Here is a 21,675-nt window from a genome sequence, read left to right on the forward strand (position 1 = left end):
ATCGCCTGCCACTCTGAGACAAAGCCAGGATGAGACTTGGTAGTTTTTTAAAACAATGATCTTCTTATTCCTGGGCTGGATCATCCTGATACTCTAATGAATGCAAATGTCAAAGGAAAACACAAGGCTAACAAACATAGACGTTGGTGCTATGAAGAATGAGCTGCTTTGGGTAAGACCCCACCTTTTTCTCAGTACTTAGCTTCACAATATTCTAGAAGTAGCAATTTTAGTTCTCCGAGTAGATAAAGGGCTGGTAAGTAGGAAATCTGAGAACAGGTCGGGCCTAGGAGAAAAAAGAGCATCTTTCATTTTCATCTGACCCTCCTGGTCAGATTTCTCCATTTAAGATTTTATTGGAATTCTCTCTATACATACTTGTCCTATTGCTTGGCAGGTAGTAGATGTTTGGTAAACAATGGCTGTCTAGGTGGATGAGTGGATTTGAGCAGCTGTTGTATGTTGATTGCTTGTTCTGGATAATCATTCAGTGTTCGAGCCTATGCTGTCCTTATCAGGGACACCATAGAGCCCATATTGCCCAAACCCTAGACATACTAAACCACTTCACATGGTATGGAAAGGCAGGAGGTTTAGGGTGATTCTAATAAACAAAAAATAAAACTTCCTCCTATTACTGAGTACCTTTCAAATAAGGACTTGGCTTCCTGTTGAAATGCAAATGCTCCTGGACAAGATGCAAAGTGTGGGCAAGAGAGCCTTCTCTGCCTGTGCTTCTCAGATTGACTTCAGAAGCAGGGAGACTCAAAGCAATAGGTTAAGTAAGGCACATCTTCCTGGAGTGTCAATTTTGACTCCCAGATTTGAGGGAAGGGAAGTTAGGTAACTTTAGATTATTTAAACCATCATTTATATATTGAAGCAAGCATTAGTATCTGTATTAGTCAGCTAGGACTGCCATAACAAAATGCTATAGACTGGGTGGTTTCAACAACAGAAATTTATTTCTCACAGCTACGGAGGCTGAGAAGTGCAAGATCAATGTGCTGGCCAGTTTGGTTCCCCAGTGAGGAACCTCTTCAAGGCTCACAGATGGCCACATATGTCCTCACGTGGCAGAGAAAGAAAGCAAGGTCTCTTCTTATAAGGGTACTAGTCCCACTGTAAGGGGCCCACCCTCATGAACTCATCCAACCCCATGTCCAAATATCACCACATTGGGCGGTTAGGGCTTCAACTTACGAATTTGGAGGGTGGGCACAATTCAGTCCATAGCAATATCTAGTAGAACAGACTGTTAAGTTCATATATTTTTCTTTTGTTTTACAATAAAACAGGAGACGTCAAAATAATTCCAATCTTGCAACAAATCACTTTGGGCTATACCCCTGATGTCCTGGGGGATATCTTTTCCTTCTCCTCTGCCCAGGGGTGCTTGAGGTGAAGTTTAAGAACTGTCAGCGTTGCATAAGCTGCTCCAATATGAATGGTGCCACTTGGAGTTGTGCTCCGAAGAAGCCTTAAGCCCTATGAAGCTGTTAGGAGTAGTTCATACCTGGATATGAATGAAATATCTGAGAGGAAATTTTGGTGACCATGAGTAGAAGCACATGTGATAAGACCGAGAACAGGAGAACACTGAGGGAAGAGAAGGGGAAGAACTGAGAAGCTGTGGCCCTTGATCATTATCTTCCCCTGTTTTAATTTGTTTGGGGGAGGGCTGGCCTTCCTGGGACCTCTCTCCCATCTAATTCCCTGATAATTTCATAGGATGTCAGCTGTACTTCTAAGATGGCCCTCTGATGAGTCCTAGGGAAATAGGTTAATCACTAGATCCCAACAGGTTTTGTTTCTGGGGCTGGGAATGAGGGGTATTGGACAAGAATCCCAGTGCAATACCTCTTTAAACTTTCTACAAAGCACATGTGGCCAAGATCACCGAGACTCCCACCCCCACCCATATTCAGTAAGCAGTATCCAATAAGCACATATTTCTTCCTTTACTCCATGCAAGTCAGAATTAAATGCAACTTATTAAATGGTATCCTCCACTTATTAGTGTATTTAGGATTTCCTGAGTTTTGCTTTAAAATCTTCCTCGTAGGTGCTCTGGCCTGCCTAACTCATGCTGCTTCCTTGATTTGTACAGTTTTCACGTTTACTTTCTTTCAGTCCCTTTACCCCATCCTCTACTTTCACAGACACCTTCCCTTTTGGTACCGCCGTGCACTTAGAAAGGCCTCTTGCTCCCCTCAAAGTGTTTGCTCTGACTTTTCCAAGTTAAACCACTGTTTCTTATTAATTTCATTCGCTAAAAGTAATTGACACAAGACCTATGGTATCCTGTCCACAACCAAAGCTACTTTAGTTCACTTGAAAGAGCTGCTTCCTTTATAAAAATCCATTCATTCTCTTAGCAATAATATTAACAATAGCAACATTAGCCACCATTCGGTGAGCACTTGTGTTATATTTCTTTTCACATTTAATCTTGCAAACAACCTTATGCGGCAGGTATTAGTGTTCTCATTTTAGAGTTGAGGAAACTGAGGCTCAGAAGACATTTGCCCAAGGTTTCTGCTAGAAATAGTCCCCTATTCAAAAATACCTCTGCTGCTAACTTGGTACAGTGTCATTCCTTGGGTATGTAACTAAAATATTTATATTCCTGGGATAGGTAACCCATTAGCCTCTTTCCAGGCAGCAAAATGTCATCACTGAAAGCACAGGTCATGGCATTGGACAGATTTGGGTTTGAATTATGGCTCTGCTGGATGACTTTGGAAAAGTCACTTTATCTCTCTTGATCTATTTCTTTTTCTGTAAAACAGGGACAATAATTCCCGTGTAATAGTTATTATAAGAACTCAGTGAGATGGTATCCATAAAGTACTAACAGAGTAAGTTCAATAAATGACAGCTTGTCATTAAAAATCTAAGATTCAGATTGGAAATAATACAGATCCTGCCAAATAAGGAGTAGAGCTTGACTTCCAGCTGTTAAAGAAGTTAATGTATTTTGGAGAAAATACCTCAGAATTCCTGGGAGAACCTTGGAAAGATTTCACAGTTAAAGACTGTGTTCTTTCCCTTAAGGAATGAGGCACTATATTTAGAAAACAATTTGACCTGGTTTAAGAGGTCTTGCTCTATAATTTGAATAAAGCCCAGCTGTGTCATGGCCCCATCTATCACAGTGTTATGATCAAAGGAAAACAAGTCCCTCGTCCAAACTAATCAAAGTACAGTTAAAACCTTCACAGCAAGCTCTTTCTAAAGTGCCGAAGACAGGGTACATTCATAAGGAACAGAAAGAGTTCTTCAAAAATCCCCTTTGCCATTTCCTGTACTCTCAGTTTTTTCCACACACCACAGCTGCGTCCAGGTCCCATTTCTCCCCAGCTGTGTCTCCCTAAACCTTTCTTACAAATGTAGCCCAAGGAGACACATGTCTTTCTCCCGACCCCCACCCCTCTTCCCTAGATCAGCTCTTTATTTTGTAGTTCCACTTACCTAGATTCTACATCAACAAGGAGAGCTTAGAAGATGCACTCAGTGGCCTGACCACTGCCAGGGAATGTGAGTTTGTATGTGGGTAGGGGATGGAGGGGAGTGTAGATTAGGAGGTAGATTGCAAACCTTATCATTTAATGGCTTCTAGATTTGTAGCAATTTAAGTCAATTGAAATTTTACACGTACTACTTAAGATATGGCTCCCTAGACTAAAAAGTACCTTTTTTCTCTTTTGGATAGGAATTTAGCAATTAACAGATATAATACCAACCTTTCTCGTTGAAGAGAACCTTTCTCGACTATTCTCGTTGGTAGCTATTTATGTTTTTTAGAAAAGAATATATATATTTTGTAAAAAAAAAATCTCAAAACCCAGTCGTGGTGGTTGGGGAAGATGATAAGATGGGCTTTGAGTGGTGACAAGTTTGGAAACCTCTGACTGGGTGCTCCCCACCATACACATGATCTCATGTAGTCCTCACAACACCCTGTGAGGTGGATGCCATTATTTCCATTCTGCAGGTGAAGAAACTGAGACTTATGGAAAGAAATGAAGTATGTTGCCTAATGTCACTCAGTTTACAAGCAATGAAGTTGGGGCTTGGTCCCAGAGCTGTATGACTCCAAAATGGCAAGAGGAATAAAGCAAAGTTGCCCATATAGTTCCTTCACCCTCACACCCACACTTTTCTCTCTATCTCAATTCCCCGCCCCAATAAAGATGTTAAAAAAAAAAAAAAGAAAATGTATATCCAATCTGAGAGGAGTAGGCTGAAAATAGGTATGGTAATATGAAGGCCAAACCCAGTTATAGAGCTTGCAGATGACATAAGTCTGGCAAGAACTGGAGGAAGAGGAGATTGATTAAGGTATGTAGGGACTAGCAAAGGTCATCCAAATGACAAAGTCATAAAGATGGATGCCACAGTAACAATCATTTATGTATCCACCACCTAGTGCAAGAAGTTAAACATTAACAATACATTTGAAATCCCTGTGTAACCCTACTGCCATTTTAGGTATAAAAACTATACTGAATTTGTCTTTTTCTATCATTCCCCTCCCCCCAAGAAAAAGATGGATGCCAATGGGAAATTTGAAAGTACCAAAGAGAAAGGGCAGCGAGGCGCAGTAGTAGGTGAATATTCTCAGCATTGAATTTAGAAAGGAAAGAGATACCAAAAGGAAAGTGGGCAAATTTTGAATGCCTTCCATACACCAAGCACTATAACATACTTAAGTAAAGCTTACATTATACTAATAGCTTATCTACATATTGCTTATCTAACAACAGTCGTGTGAGAAAGAAATTTATCATCATTTTACAGATTTGCATTCAACTCTCCAGACATACCAATGCCAATCACTGGCTAGGGTAAAGAAACTGAGATTTGGAGAGATTAGGTACCTTGTTAATCCCTGGTAGAACCTTGAACCCAAGTCTAAATAGTGCTAAAACCCACTTTCCAACACCACACTGGGAATTTTAGAAGTTGAGAAAATAAGATAAAACTAATCAGGCAATTCCCAGCACTAGTTTTCCTGAAGTTATGTAGAACTCCCTAACACCATATGTAATCCTAGTGTGGGGACTTTTAGGCCCTGGTTGGCAGGAGCTCATCATCTCCTTTCACTGTTTTGTTGGTGGTTAGGATAAATACTGTGGAACAACAGAGATGCTGACGCCTATAAAGTGGGCAAAAGGGACAAAGAAGTAGATGATTCAGTAGTGATGAGGAAGGTGATCCGGGTGAAGAGTATATAAGGGACTTCTGAGATTCTTGTGTTACTGAGAAATTGGTAGGTTGTGTATGTTGGAAATTTTATGAGCTTTGGCAACTGGACAGACTGTAAATGTGAAAATATTTAAAATGATACAGTTAGTTTAAAACTTATTACTCTTTCCATATGTGCTCTTTCATTGGAGCCTCACAAATTGTTCTTTTGTTTTCCTCATCAATGTGCTCTTTATAAATATAGGACATTATTACTGAGGAACCTGTCTCACCAGCCCAGTTTTTCTCACACTCTCCTGCAAATTTTCAGGCCTTCCCAAGTTTTTCTCCTGTTCCATGCACACTCCATTTCTGACCAAGATCCTTAGGGTGATCTTGAAGGAGAGGAATCCTTGTTTCTTCTATCTTCCTTGTGCACCTTCAGACTCTTAATTCCATGTCCCCAAGATTCTGGGCTCTGCAGCTTTAAGAACATTTCTTTTTATCGTGAAACTTGGAAGTTGTAAAATAATCGTGGACTATCATTGGCTGTGATAAATGTTTTCCTGTTACATGGAAAGTAAATGTGGAGTGGCAGCCCTTACAGCAAAGCCTCCTGGGGAGAAGCCAGCAGGAAAACAGAAGACTTCCTTCTGCTGAGGTGAGAAAGCTCCAGAAGGCAGGGCAGGAGTGGGGGCAGAGGTGATCAAGTCAGGGAGCTGTCACTTCAGGAACCAACTGACTAGGAGTCGAAAATGAACATGGTGCACAGTATGTCCAGCAGGCGAAGAGAAGGTTATTAGTGAAGGGGCCAATGTGGAGCAGTTTGATCCATAAATGAAGTCCATGGTTTCCCTGAGTGGTTCAGGGCCTCTCAAATTCTTCCACCATGGTACCCTAAAGGGCAGAACCAGTAACCTTCCTCCCCCCTCCCCCCAGCCCTCCCCCACTACTACAGTCTACAAGACTGGGGACAAAATACAAAGCCAGTCTCACGTAGAAAATTTATTTGAAGTCTGCTGTTTTCTTTTAAAAATTTATGTGAATCTGGTACTCTATCTCTTGTTTATTTCACTTTAATTTTATTCCCCTTTAGCCTCCTACCCCCCTTCCCATTTGCTTCCCCCAACATAGGAACCATGCTCGTGTGTTTTAGTGTATCTTTTTATTTGAATTATTCCAAAATGTATTGTTTTACATGCATGCATTTTAATTCATGTAAATGGTATTTATTATATATCTCTTTTCAGTTCTTACCTTTTTATTTCTCAGCACTGTGTATGTGAGAGCTTCCCATGCTCTTTGTATACATCCAACCTGATGCTACTCACTGAGGCATTACACTCCAGTGTGTATATCCACCACATTTTACCTGTCTACTTACCCAGAGATGGACACTCAGATAGCTGTCAACTCCCTACCTCCCTGGGCAGAGATGCGGGGAACATCTTTGTACATGTCCCCATATGGACCCATATGAAAATTTATTTGGGGTATATACCAAGAAGAGAATTGCTGGCCCATAGAGTATATGTGTTTTCTTCATTAGACTAAGTTCTGCCAGATTGTGCTCCAGAACGGCTGCACCAGCTTTGACTCTCACCAGCACTGGAGGAGAGGTTGTTCCTCTTTTCCTTCATCCCTTCCAACCTTTCAGCAGTATCCAAATTTCTGATTTTTGTCAGCCTGAAAGGTGTAAAGTGATAGTCCAGTGAATATTTTAATTTGCGTATTTCTGACTATGAACGATTCATGTTTATATTAAATGACCAATCCATAGTAAAGCTGATGCACCAAGAATCAAGAAGGGTCAAGTTGATCTTGTTGTTTCCAGTTCCCCTCACATACCCAGGATCTGCTCCCTGGGTTAGGCATGTAAAATTTGGGGGAGTACAGTTACTAGCTATGTGATCTTGAGAAAGTTGCCTTCTTTCTCTGGATCTCCATTTCCTCCTCTATAAAGGAAGACTGGACTAGATAATCGCACAGAGCCCTTCAAGGTCTAACATTTTGTGATTCAAGTGATGTCATCTTGAACCATCAAACACTGCATTACCCCTTCTGTATTAAATGCTCCCTCAACCAAAGTCATCCGTTCAGTTCATTTTTCTATGCAGTAGCAATTTACTCTCCACTAACTGTCCATATCTTTCTCTCCCACTTCTCCCAACAAGGGAAGTAAACTGCCTCTTTACATTCTCTCACTAGCATGCGAACAGAATCATGCCAATTTGTTCCTTCTATTCTTTAGTCTCCTGCACAGCATTTGCCCAAATTGCAGACCTATCAAACTTGGCTGCCCCCAGTCAGAACAAGGGGAAGATTAAAAGATAGACGAGCTCAGCCACATGCCGCTGTAAATATGAAGTGCAAAGGGGGCTAATAATATGACATTATAGTCTGACAGTCACATGGTACTCATCATTCTTGGCACGAAATAAATGCTCTTTATGCCCCTATTTTGCAAGGGGGTGAGGAGGAACAAGTCATTTCTAAACCTTCCCTGATTCGGGGAAAGAAAATAAATTTTAAAAAACTAAACAAAGTCTCTCAAAAATTCAGTAATGAAATATTGGGTTGAAGCATATGACACTGCACATTTTGTAGGTAAAAGCCAGTTAAATATCAGCAAATTCATATGGTTCAACCTAGTAGGTGTGGAATAGTCAAAATGCCTCTTAAAAATTCGGGAGGGGTCATTATCAATGACTTCATTAATACTACCCTCATCCTTTTCTAAATAAGACCAACATATATTCTTTGACTCATAGACAGGGCATAAACAGAGCAAACTGTTGCTTTCTTGATGTTGAAAGACTGTAGTGGAGAAGAGAAGTCATCCTTCTTCCAGCTAGACCGTGGGCTGTCCCTTTCCTAGAATATTTTGAGTACCTGCTGTCCATGTCACTCACTGTAGTCCTGCCCCCAGGGCTTGTTGTCTCAGGTAAATGTGTTTATCTAGTTTTTTAAAATTGAAGTATAATTAATTTACAGTGTTGTGCTAGTTTCAAGTGTACGGCAAAGTGATTCAGCTATACATATATATGTGTATTCTTTTTTAGATTCTTTTCCACTATAAGTTATTACAAAATATTCAGCATAGTTTCCTGTATTACACAGTAGGACTTTGTTGTTTACCTATTTTATATATAGCAGTGTGTATCTTTTAATCCCAAACTCCTAATTTATCCCTCCCCCCACCTTTGCCCTTTGGCAACTGTAAGTTTGTTTTCTATGTCTGTGAGTCTGTTTCTGTTTTGTAAATAAGTTCATTTGTTTATCTAGTTTTAAAGCACCAGGAGTGTGCAAGGATTTGGGAGGAACTACTGTTTGTTAAGTATGTGTCAGACATGATACTCAGCATTTCACATACACCATCTATTCTAATCTTAACAAGTGCCCGAGAAAATCACTTTTATATCCATTGTATAAATGAGGTTCAGGCACAGAGGTTAAATAAGTTGCTAAAGGTCACACAGCTAGTTAGAGGGAGCATTGAGGCTCATACTCAGGTTTGTCTGATTCCAAAGCTTATACTCTCTTCGATGTTTCATTTTGCTTTTTATCATGGTCTTGAATAATTTCTAACAACTTTATTTGTGAACAGTGCTTCAACAGCGACATAGGAAGTTGCTAAAAGGCGAGAGCTCTTGTACCTGAAACAGCTGACCATCGGTGCCCACTGTAATTACATTCAGCTCTTATCTTACAAGTATTTATTGAGCATCTGTGTATGTCAAACAAAGCACCACCACCAACACTTCTACAAGCAACCCTCATTTACAAATAGCTTTTTGACTTGGGTTTCACTTTACCCCTACCCCCCAGGTTGCCTTCTGCCATGTGTGCCAGAACCTAACACAATCTTTCTCAATCCTGTATATCAGAGACCTGGAACATGCTCTTACTCTCTCTGGAATATTCTTCCCCTCAGGCCAAATGTCACCTCATCATAGAGCCCTTCCTTAACCACCTGATCCAATACAGAAGTCCCTGTCACTCCCTGTGTCCTATCCTTCTTTGTTTTTCTTCATTGCACTTATCACCATCAGATTTGTTTAGTGTCTCTTTTGTTCAACATGTATTCCCAGCTATCTAGAACAATCCCTGGCACATAGTAGGTGTTAAATATTTATTGAATGAATGAGGAAATAATTTCCACAGTTAAAGGAGATTACATGTACTTATGTTCATTATGCCATCATCATTTTGATGAGTGAAACAAAATATGTATGATTGGGTTATTACATAAAATTAGTAATAATAATGTCAGATTGCTTTTGTTAAGAGCTATTTTTTCCTTACTGAAGTGCCTATTCTCCAGTTTCTACTTATTCTTTATACGGCTTCTCATTTACCAGCTTCTCAAAGTAAGACACTTGAATTACATGGTATACTCATTATAGCTGATGGGATCTCAACATCTCCCCCCAACTCAGGCAATGTTACCTTAATTACTCTTTATAAAAGCTCACCTTTTAATATCTACAAAAGATATTTTTCTTTCAGAAACTTTCAAGCCCTGAGTTATTGATTACTGACAGCCAGATTTCATAACAACCTATAATTAAGGACCTGAATGAACTTAATGCAATTATAATCAGCCCAAGAACAAAAAATGAGAGGGGAGGGAGAGGGAGAGAAGATTCTAAAGTCTTCTTGGTTCTTCCAAAGGTCAGCATCATAGACCAACAGTGAGAGTTCCTACGTGGGAGCTCAGGAAAGATCTACTGCAGGCTTGGTCTGAGCTAGGCATGCCCAGGACCTATGTGTAGGGCCTTTGTTGTGAGGGCAAGGATCTAAAAGTCAGATTTTGCAGCCAGATTCAACCTTCGCAGACTGACAGTTTATTATAAGGATACCTAATCTTTGAATGTCTCTTCTGGCCCCAATAGTGAGGAGTATTGAATGTCCTAGACTGTGTAAATTCTAGTTCTCTGCCCTCTTCATACGTGACCAAGTACCTGCTGTTTAGTCAGATAACGGATTCCCTTCCTTGTTCTCTCCCTTGCTTTTACTCCAACTTTTCTTCCTTGTCTTCCGTTGAAAGACAATTCAAAATTTCAACAGCACAGACAAGGTCAATGGACATACTGAAGTAACTGTACACTGTGCCCTTTCCTTCATGTGTAGAATATCCTCCATGGTGATAGAAAGGTTAGGCAGCAAAACTTTAGGAAAAGCATTAAGTAATTTGCTTTCTGGGGAACAAAATGGTATCTTAGAGAGAGAAACAGCAGATGTGATTAATGGTGGAGGTAGAGAAAAAGAAATAGTGAGGTGATTAGGGGCGTAGGAGTGACCAAAAGCTGTTAGCTGGAATGTATCTGGAATTGGAGTTTAAGGTAGATATCTTCCTGACTCTAACTATGTTAGAGTTAATAAATACACTATGTTTATTTAATAAATAAACTATGTTTATTTAATAGATAAACTATGTTTATTAACTATAAGCTTCAGCTTATGGCATCAAGCTTACATTAACACAATTGTCTTAAATTTCAGTTTTCTTACCCACCCCCTAAACTACTATCAATGAAAATCAAATCTTCTCACATGTACTTGTCTTTAAACATCTCCAAGTATTTAATTGCATAGGAAGGAATTTACCATTGTTCCTAGAAGAGAGTGGGAAGTAGTGGCATTAGTGCAGCCCAGGAAAGGTAATGGTTATTAGGTACATTAAACAATAGAGGAAGACTGAGGTTTCTATCAAAACAACATTCACCTCATTGTCCAAGTTTTGTAAGACCTATTTGCAAGGAGCTATTGCTTCTCTCTCTGTACCATGATGACCATTTGCTGGATGGTATTTTCTGGGGTTATGGACTCACAAATTGAATAGGGAAGCTTCCCTAGATATAATGAAAAAAATAAAAATGATCTGTATGATTTGCCACTCACCTATTTCTTCTGAGCCTCTTGCCTCCATATAGCATTTTATTAAAATATTAAAGGAAACTAACATTTACTGAATGTCTACAAAGAGAAAGGCATTGGGCTAACTCCTTTTATATATGGTATCTTATTTAATTCTCCAGTAAATCTAGGAGTTACTATTAGGCCCATTTTGGAATGAGGAAACTCATGGACAGAGAGATCAGTAACTTGCTCAAAGTCAAACATGTAGGTAACATCAGAATTGAGAGTGAATCCAGGTATTTTGAGTCTAAATCCCACATATTGGTTTTCTTATACACTCCCTTGCTAACCATATGTTTCAATAAGAGTGAACATTTGAAATATTATTTAAATGAATAAAAACTCCCAGCCACAATCAGAAAGTGTATCAAATTATCAGTGACTATTTAATCCACCATGTTTTATCTTCCAGGTTAGACTATAATACTTCTTCCAACCCTTAATTTTATGGGCATATGCAGGATCCTGAGGGACGGCCAGTAGTTTGAAATCAGAAGATCTTGAACGTACAGCTTTTTCCACCTAATAGCTTTGTGGCATTTGTAGTGACTAAATAAGTCTAAATTTGCTAGGTGAATTCTATATGAAGCTTCTTATTGTCTCTATAATCCCACCTAATCAAAGTCATTCTTCCCCAACCGATTTCAATATCATACATCAAAGTAAAATAAGGACATAACATTTTCACTAATGACTTGCCTGAAGTTAAGCTGTTTTCAGTTTTTTGTTGTAGGAAGTTTCTAAGAATGATTATATATGTATTCCTATTTCCTATTACTAGAGTCCTCTAGTCTTATATAATTTATTTTTATTCTTATGATCTTTTCAGTTCACAAAGCAAAGCACATTCAAATAAGCTTTCTCATTTGACCCTTAAGCTAGCTGTGGTGAAAAGTTGATTTATCCAAGGTAACAGTCAGGTCCCCTGATTCTCAGTCTCTTGGTATAGTTCTCCTACCACATATCAGAAAATGAAGACTCTACAGGTAATGTTAGTGGATATATGTTGAGGGCTCACTGTATACTTGGCACTTTTTTCTTAGCAATTTATGTGTGGTATCTCATTTAATCCTCAAATATGAGGTACTTTCATCTTCCTTGTTTTAGAGGTAACAACTAAGGCACAGAGAGGATAGGTAACTTAATTATGATCACAGAGCAGATGAGCAGCAGTGGTTGGATTTCAACCCAGGGTGACTGATTATAGCACCCAAACTCTTAACCAGCATCTGCAGCTATACCCCTAACACACTATGCTTACTAAGACAGAAAGGTATAATTAAACATTTTAGTAAGATTTTCTTATTGCCTGATTTGATTTTCAAAATTAATTTTTAATTTGGTTTGTTAATGTCTTTGTATAGTTTTGTATGTTATACATAAAGATGCAGTATATAATTTTATATTAATGTGATCATAATTTGCAAGTTTATTTTTCCCTGTTTCTTTCTGCTTAGTTCTGCCTTCTCCTGTTTTTTCCTTTCCATCACGTAACCCATGTTACCCTTAGAATATATTGTTCCGTGTTTTCTTATGCTCATACACACACACACACCCACACCCACCCACACACACACACACACACACACACACACAGGACTTTGTCACTATTTAATGGGATCATATTGTATACACTTCTTTGCATCTTGCTTTTGTAAATCAAGAATACTTTTTGGAATTCTCTCCCAGTCATCTGGGATAACATTGCCACATTAGTTTTAATTGCTATATATTATTCTATGGAGTGGATATGTGATAATTTATTCAGCCTTCCCTATAGTAGGAGGAATTCTCTAATTTGTTTTTATTTTTGTCAGTTTGAACAATGCTGCAATAAACATGCTTGTGCATATGCATTTATTACAACGGAATAAGCTATAAGGAATGGGACTGACTGCTGAGTTCAGTAACGTTTTCTTTTAATAGATGTCTCCAGATTGCTTTCCAAAATAGTTGTAACACTTCACATTTCCACCAGCAATATATGAGTATTATTGGTCTTTAAACTTTGCCAGTATGATGGATTTAAAGTACTACCTCATTTTTACTTTAATTTGCATGTCCCTGAATGCTAGTGAACTTTTTTGTCTTTACTCTTCTATGAATTGATTATTCATTACCTTTGCCCATTTTTCTATTTGGCATTTTTCTTCCAGTTTAAAAGAGCTCTTTGTTTATGGATAGTAATCTTCTGTCTTTCATCAGGAGTTTTAGTTTATGGTATTTTTGTTTATATTTTAATATATAGAAGTTTAAATTTTAAATGATCAAATATGTCTATCTTTTGATCTAAAATTTTTAGATTTCTCATAGACTCTATAGATTATAACATACAGTACCCTAGATTTCTCACAAGATTTTAATTGTATTATTATTTTTTGAGTATCAAAGAAGTTTAATATGCTGCAATAAAATAAGCGCCCAGGAAAAGCTCATGGAATAGACGTCAATGTTAGAGAAATCCCTCCCACACATCATTTAGCTCCACATCCCATCCCTCAAAACCAAACCAGAAAATCTGAAACAACAAAGGCTATCCTTCCAAGCTTGGGTTTCAGTGAGGGCCCCTTTACCAATAACAAGAACACAGTTTCCTACATGGTCTAATAGGAAAGTAAAACAGAGAAGCACAAAAAGTCCACAAGATGTCAATATTTAAGAGACTTGGTACATATTCAAAGTTAAAATAACTCCAACTTTTATAGCTATACATATTGTTTTAAAGCAACTTAATATATTTTAAATTTCATATATATACTCTCAAAGGTTCTTCAGCTGAGGTATGTAAACATTGTCTAATGAAAAATTTTCAGTGTTTCAAACCAACAAATTCACAGCATACATTGAATTTTCATCCATAAAAAAAACACAGTATTTTCCTACACTCACTGCCATAGTGGAAATCCAGGCCCAAGGGATACATGCTGATCATCCAGATTACCATTTGCAGTATTATTGTTGTTATTAATATTTTATTGAGATATAATTCACATTCCATAAAATTCTTTTAAACTGCACATATATAATGATTTCAAAGTTCATCTCTATTGTAGTTCATTTCTTTTCATGGCTGAATTAATATTCCATTGCATGGATTTTGTTAATATATGTATACAAGTTTTTCTGTGAACGTGTTTTCAATTTTTGTGGGTATATACCTAGAAGTAGAATTGCTGGGTCATATGGTAACTCTATGTTTAATGTTTTGAGGAATCGCAAAACTGTTTTCCAGAGAATCAGGGTATGTGTCACCACCCGCCAGCAGTGTATAAGGGTTCCAGTTTCTTCACATCTTTGTCAACATTTGCTATTGTCTGTCTTTTTGATAGGCACACCTAGTGGAGGTGAAGTGGAATCTCCTTATGATTTTGATTTGCGTTTCCCTGAAGACAAATGATGTTGAGCATGTTTTCATGTATTTGTTGGCCATTTCTATATCTTCTTTGGATAAATGTCTGTTCAAATCCTTTGACGATTTTTAATTCTGTTATTTGTCTTTTTATTATTGAGTTTTTTTACCCCAGCCCCCAGCCCCTGGTAACTACTTTTCTACTCCATTTCTATGAGTTTGACTTATTTTTTTTTTAGATTCTACGTATAAGTGATACCATGCAGTATTTTTCTTTCTCTGTCTGGCTCATTTCAATTATCATAATGCCCTCAAGGTCCATCCAGGTTGTCACAAATGGCAGGAGTTCCTTCTTTCTTATGGATGAATAATATACCATTGTATGTATGTGTGTGTGTGTGTGTGTGTGTGTGTGTGTGTGTGTGTGTGTGTATACATACATCACATTTTATTTATCCATTCGTCTGTTGATGGACACAGGTTGTTTCTATATCTTGGCTGTTGTAAATAATGGTGCAGTGAACATGGGGGTGCAGATATCTCTTTGATATCTCGTACTGTATTCATTTCCTTTGGAAATATACACAGAAGTGGGATTGCTGGATCATATGTTAGTTCTATTTTTAATTTCTTGAGAAACCTCCGCATTGTTTTTCATAGTGGCTGCACCAGTCTGCAGTCCCACTAACAAGGTACAAGGGTCCTCTTTTCTCCACATCCTCACCAGCATTTATCTCTTGTCTTTTTGATGATAGCCTTTCTAACAGGTAGGAGATGATATCTCGTTGTTGTTTTGATTTGCATTTCCCTGATGATTAGTGATACTGAGCACCTTTTCATGTACCTAATAGCCATTTGTATGTCTTTTTTTTATTATTATTGTGTTTTAAGAGCTCTCTGTATATTCTTTATACTAGAATCTTATTAGATACATGATTTGTAAATATTTTTCCCATTCTATAGGTGCTTTTTTTCACTTTCTTGATAGTAAGCTTTAATTTTGATGAAGTCCAATTTATCTAGTTTTTTTGTTGTTTTTGCATACTTTTGGTATCATAGCTAAGAAACCATTGCCAAATCCAAGGCACAAAAATTTACACCTATATTTCCTTCTAAGATTTTTATCATTTTAGTGCTTGCATTTAGGTCTTTGAATCATTTTCAGTTAATCTCAGTATATGGTACAGAGTAGTTAATCTAAGTTCATTCTGCTACATGTGGATATCCAGTTGTCCCAGCACCATTTGTTGAAAAGACTAATCTTTCTTCCACTGAGTAGTCTTGGTATCCATGCCAAAATCAATTGATGATAAATGTTAGGGTTTACTTCTAGACTTTTCAAATATATTCCTTTTATTTGTATATCTATCCTATGTCAAAACACAAAGTCTTAATCACTATAGATTTGTAGTAAGCTTTCATATACAGAAGTAGCTTTATAATGAGTTCTCCAACTTTGTCCTTTTTCAAGATTGTTTTGGCTATTCTTGGTCTCATATGAATTTTAAGATCAGCTTGTCAGTTTCTACAAAAACAAACAAAAAGGCTTTGAGAGGGACTGAGTTAAATCTGTAGATAAATTTGGTAGTATTGCCATCTTATTAATATAGTGTTCCAATCCATGAACATAGACTATCTTCCCATTTATTTATATCTTCTTTAATTTCCTTGAACAGTGTTTTGTAATTTTCAGTGTACAAATCTTGTACTTCTTTGGTGAAATTTATTACTAAATATTTTATTATTTTTGATGCCATTGTAAATGGAATTGTTTTCTTAATTCCATTTTTGTGTTGCCTGTTTCTAGTGTATAAAAAACAATTGATTTTTGTGTGTTGATCTTGTATCTTGCAATTTTGCTGAATTCATTATTAGCTTTAATATTTGTGGATTCTTTAGGATTTTCTACATACAAGGTGATGTCATCTGCAAATAGAAATAGTTTCACTTCTTCCTTTCCAATCTGGATACCTTTTATTTTTTTTACTTGTCTTATTATTCTGACTAGAACTTCCAGTACCATGTAGAATAGAAGTGATAGTGGACATCCTTGTCTTAGTCCTGTTCTTAGGAGGAAAGTTTTCAGTCTTTCACCATTAAGTAGGATGTAAGCTGTGGGGTTTTTGTAGCTGGCATTTTTTTAGGTTGAAGAAGTTCCCTTCTATTTCTAGTTTGTTGAGTGTTGTTATCATGAAAAGATGTTGGATTTTTTTCAGAATTTTTTGTGTGTGTGCCTTTTGAAATGATCATGTGAGGTTTTACCTTTATTGTATTAACAAAGTGTATTACATTGATTGATTTTTATATGTTGGACCAACCTTCCATATCCGAGATAAATGCAGCTTGGTCACGATGTATCAGAGTAATACTGGCCTAATAGAATAAGTTACGATGTGTTTTTTTTTTACATTCTTTTTTTGGAGGGGGCGGGGAAGAGCTTGTTTTAATTCGTTAAATCTTTGATAGAATTCAAAAGTGAAACCATCCAGTCCTAGGTTTTACTTTGTGGGAAATTTATTGATTACTATTTCTATCTCTACTTGTTATTGGTATATCCAGATATTCCGTTTCTTCTTTATAGACAGTTTCAGTAGTTGTGTCTTTCTAGGAATTTGTTCATTTCATCTAGGTTATCTAATTTTTTGTTGTACAGTTGTTTGTAGATTTCCCTTATAATTCTCTTATTTCTTTACAGTTGGTAATAATGTCTTCTATTTAATTCCTGATTTTAGTAACCTGAGTCTTCTCTCTTTTTGTCTTGGTCAATCTAGCTAAAGGTTTTTCAATATTTCATCTTTTCAAAGAACCAACTTTTGGTTTTGTTGATTATTGCTAGTTTTCTATTCTCTATTCCTTTTTTTATGTTTTGTTTATAGTTAACTTCTCTCTGCTTGTGTTGGGTTTAAGTAGTTCTTGTTTTCCTAGTTTTCTAAGGTAGAAGGTTAGGTTATTGATTTGTGATCTTACTTTTTCTTTTTTAATATAGGCATCGATAGCTATAAATTTCCCTCTGAATACTCCTTTAGTTCTATACCAAAAGTTTTGGCATGTTTTGCTTTCATTTTCATTCATCTCAAATGAGCTTCTAATCTTCTTTGTGGTTTTTCCTGTTGTGGTCAGAAAATGTACTTTGTATGATTTCACTCCTTTAAAATTTATTGAGATTAGTTTCATAGCCTAACATTTGGTCTAGCTTGGAGGATGTTCCATGTGCACTTGAGAACACTGTGAATTCTGCTGTTGTTAGGTAGAGTGTTCTATAGATGTCTGTTAGTTCTACTGTAGTTGATTTACTGTGTTGTTCAAATACTCGCTTTCCTTGTTGATCTTCTGTCTAGTTGCTGTACATTATTGAAAGTAGGTTGTTGAAGTCTCCTACTAATTATTGCTCAGCTGTTTGTTTCTTCCTTCAGTTCTGTCAGTTTTTGCTTCATGAGTTTTGGCACTTTGTTAAGTGTGTATATGTTTACAATTGTTATGTTTTTTGATGGATTAATCCTGTTATTATTATAAAATGTATTTCTTGGTCTATAGTAACCATTTTTGCCTTAAAGTCTGTTTGATATTTTATAGCCACTTTCCCTCTCTTTAATTACTGTTTTAATGGCATATCCTTTTTCCATCCTTTCACTCACAAACTGTTTGTGTCCTAAAATCTAAAGTATCTCTTATGATAGCATATAATTGGATATTTTTATCCATTATCCCAATTTCTGCCTCTAATTTGAGTGTTTAATCCATTAACATTTGATGTAATTATTAATAAAGCAGGATTCACATTTGCCATTTTGTGATTTGTTTTCTATATGACATATCTTTTTTGTTCCTATTTCCTCTATGGATACCCATTTTTATGTTAAATTGATATTTTCTAATATATTATTTTAATTCCCTTGTCATTTATTTTAGCATATTTTTTGAGTTATTATCTTAGAGATTCCCCAGTTTTCTTAATTCACAAGAATTTTGTTTGGATTAATGCCAACTTAGTTTCAATTGTATGCAAAATCTTTTTGAATACCATTTTTATCAGATTTTAAAATTAAAGTTTTGCTGATATTATAAAATGAATTGGAGAACCTCCCATTGTTTTCTATGGCCTGGAATCATTTACGTTAACATAGGACTATTTAATCTTTAAAGGTCATATAAAACTTGGTTGTGACCCCTGTTTCCTGGATGAAGTTATTTTCAATGGTAACACATTTACCTTTCTGATATTCCTCTCTGATAGTTGGTCTAGTCAAGTTTCTCACTTCTTTTTGGGTCAGTTTTGGAAAGGTTTTCAATGTTGTATCATAGAGTTTCATCATTCCTCTTCTCATGATTATGTTTATTTCTTATTCCTACACATATCTATTTTGGTTCTTTCTCTCTCTCTCTCTTTTCCTGAAACAGAAACATCAAAAATTCATTTCCCCCACTCCCCAAAAAGCACCTTTGGATTTATTTGCCCTTTCAATTTAAAGAGATTCATTCATTTTTCCTGTTTTCTTAAACTTTATTTTTCTACATCTTGAAGATGATTAAATTTTTTTTTCTTCTTCTATGATGAAGACATTTAATACTACATATTTTCCTATGACTATAGTTTTCAGTGTCTTATAAATTTTAGTATAAAGTGTTCTCCTTTCCATGCCTTTTAGGTATTTTTAAATTTCCTTTTATATCATCTTTGATCCAAGGGTTATCTAGGAATGTTTCTTAATTTAGTTTCCAAGTCATTAAGAGTTTTATGTCCAAAATTTTATCTCTGATATTTTTGGAGTATGATCAGAGACTTCAACCAATAAAATCCTTATTTTTTCATTGTTTTATGGTTTTGCTTGTGGCCAAGTACCTGATTAATTTTGTTAATGTTCTATGGACATAACAAAGAGTGTATGTCCTCTGTTTGAGGAATGTAGGCTCCTATATATAGTTAATCAAGTTTGGTTGATTGTTTTCTTCTATTCCTCTATATTATTTTTTGTTTACTGGAGCAGTCTGATCTGAGAAAGGTGTATGTGCTCTCCAACTACAATTTAATTTTATAAAGTTTTCCTTTTATTTCTAATAGTTATTGTTTTGTGTAGTTTTGTATATACAAGCATGTGATTTTTTCTTACATAGAGCTTGTGTTTGTTTATTTATTTATTTATTTTTGGCCGTACTGTGCTGCATGCAGGATCTTAGTTCCATGACCAGGGATCAAAGCCATGCCCCCTGCAGTGGAAGCATGAAGTTTTAACTGCTAGACAGCCAGGGAAGTCCCGACAAGCATGTGATTTTTAGCATTACTTTAATATCCCTCTTATTCTGTTTTGTGCTTTAAACCTTACATTCACTTTGGTATCATGATTGCCAGTTCTTTTTCATTTTATCACTACCACCACTACCATCATAACTCCTAGATTTTGTTCTAAACTTGTGTTGCACAATATAGTAGCCACTAGCCACAAGCCGCATGTGACTATTTAAATTTAACATAATAAAAGTAAATCAGAATAAAAATTCAGTAACTCAGGTGTTCTAGTCACATACCAACTGCTCAATAGCCACACATGGCTAATGGCTACTGTATTGAACAGCACATATATGGAGCATTTCTCTCATCACAGGAAGTTCTATTGGATAGCACTGCTCTAGACCAGGGATTAGCAAACTTTCTGTAAAGGGCAAGGTAGTAAACATGTTAGGCTTGGCACGCCTTGTTGTCTTTATTGCAGCTATCCAGCACTGCTTTTCATGTAAATCAGAGATAATACATAAATGAATGTGTATGGCTGTGTTCCAATAAAAATTTTTTTATGGATACTAAAACTTAATTTCCTATAATTTTTATGTCATGAAATATTCTTCTTTTGATATTTTTCAACAATCTAAGAATGTAAAATCATTCTTAGCTCACAGGCTATACAAAAATAGGTGGCAGATCAGATTTGACATGTGGGCAGTAGTTTGCCAGCCCCTGCTCTAGACTCTTATAGAGTTTCTCTTAAAGTATGTCCCTTTTAGGTTGAGTCCTTATTAAACATCTTAAACCCAGGCTATCTATCCTAATGTATGTATACCAATTCCTCTCTTAATAATGACCATCTTCTGTTTCAACTTATTTACAGAATTGGATAGATGGAAAATTATTCTTTTTTATTCCAGAAAATGTTTTCTGTACTGCACTTGAACATCCTTCAGTGCTGTTATTTTTTATTTAAGTTTTTATCTGTCTCTTCCAGCAACTCTATTTCACTGAGCATATATTCAGTTTGTTCCGCTTGATCTTCCTCTCTCTAGCTGCTGGGTACCTGCGATGAGGTTGTTACTTTTTACTGTCATCTCTTTGGGATCCTGGTAGGCAGCGTGTCCTATAGGTCAGCAGTCCTGTGGTGAATGCAAAGTGCTCTTTAACCCTGTAAGCCAGGAATAGAGAAGTAGGTAGGGAGTATGGAAGTGCTTACTGAGGCACTTGGAAGAATTCTCTTTGCCCTCTTGTTTTCTTCATACTCTCCTAGACTCAGGAGGAAAGGAAGGACTTGGATCACTTCTTCAGTTTCTTCTTGGATTTTTAGGAGGCAGGGTGACCTGCCAATCTCATGTAAGGCCAATATCAACCCTCTCCACAAGGATTCATAGCGTTGCAAAATCAAGATCTAGCAATTTACAGCCTTCACCTTAGGGGATCCATGATGCTGGTCTTCATACACTTATATAGTATTCAGGGGAGGGAGAAAGTCCTGTATCAACTTTCTCACTAGGACCTAACAAGGCCTTGCTAATACCCAGCTGCCCATGGTACCCATTTTTCTAAGTACCCATATAGTACCTATTTTGCTCAGAAGAAGCATTTAGCTTGTAGTTAGGAATTGAGGAGAAAGGTGCTATATATTCAGTTCACCCTGTTCCCAGAGTCCCCCTCTTCTAAAAATTAATTAAGCAGATCAGTTTGTTATCAGAACATATGTGTTTTACTGTAACACAGTCACTACACTCTAAATGAAATTTTTCTCTGTCTCAGGAACACAATTTGAAGTAATTAAATTACACATGGCTAACAGAAAGTCAATTTGTGTTGATAACTTAATTGAAGATGAATTCAGATGTCCTATGAAATATATTACTTAACATCCTAATCCATATTGTACAACTCATCTGTTGATTTCATTAATTAATTTTTTGAATATAATAGAATAGCTATTAGAAGTCATCTAGTCCAGTCTTCTTTCTTTGGCAGATGA

Source organism: Lipotes vexillifer, unplaced genomic scaffold (assembly GCF_000442215.2).
Source record: "Lipotes vexillifer unplaced genomic scaffold, Lipotes_vexillifer_v1.1 scaffold298, whole genome shotgun sequence".
NCBI lineage: Eukaryota > Metazoa > Chordata > Mammalia > Artiodactyla > Lipotidae > Lipotes > Lipotes vexillifer.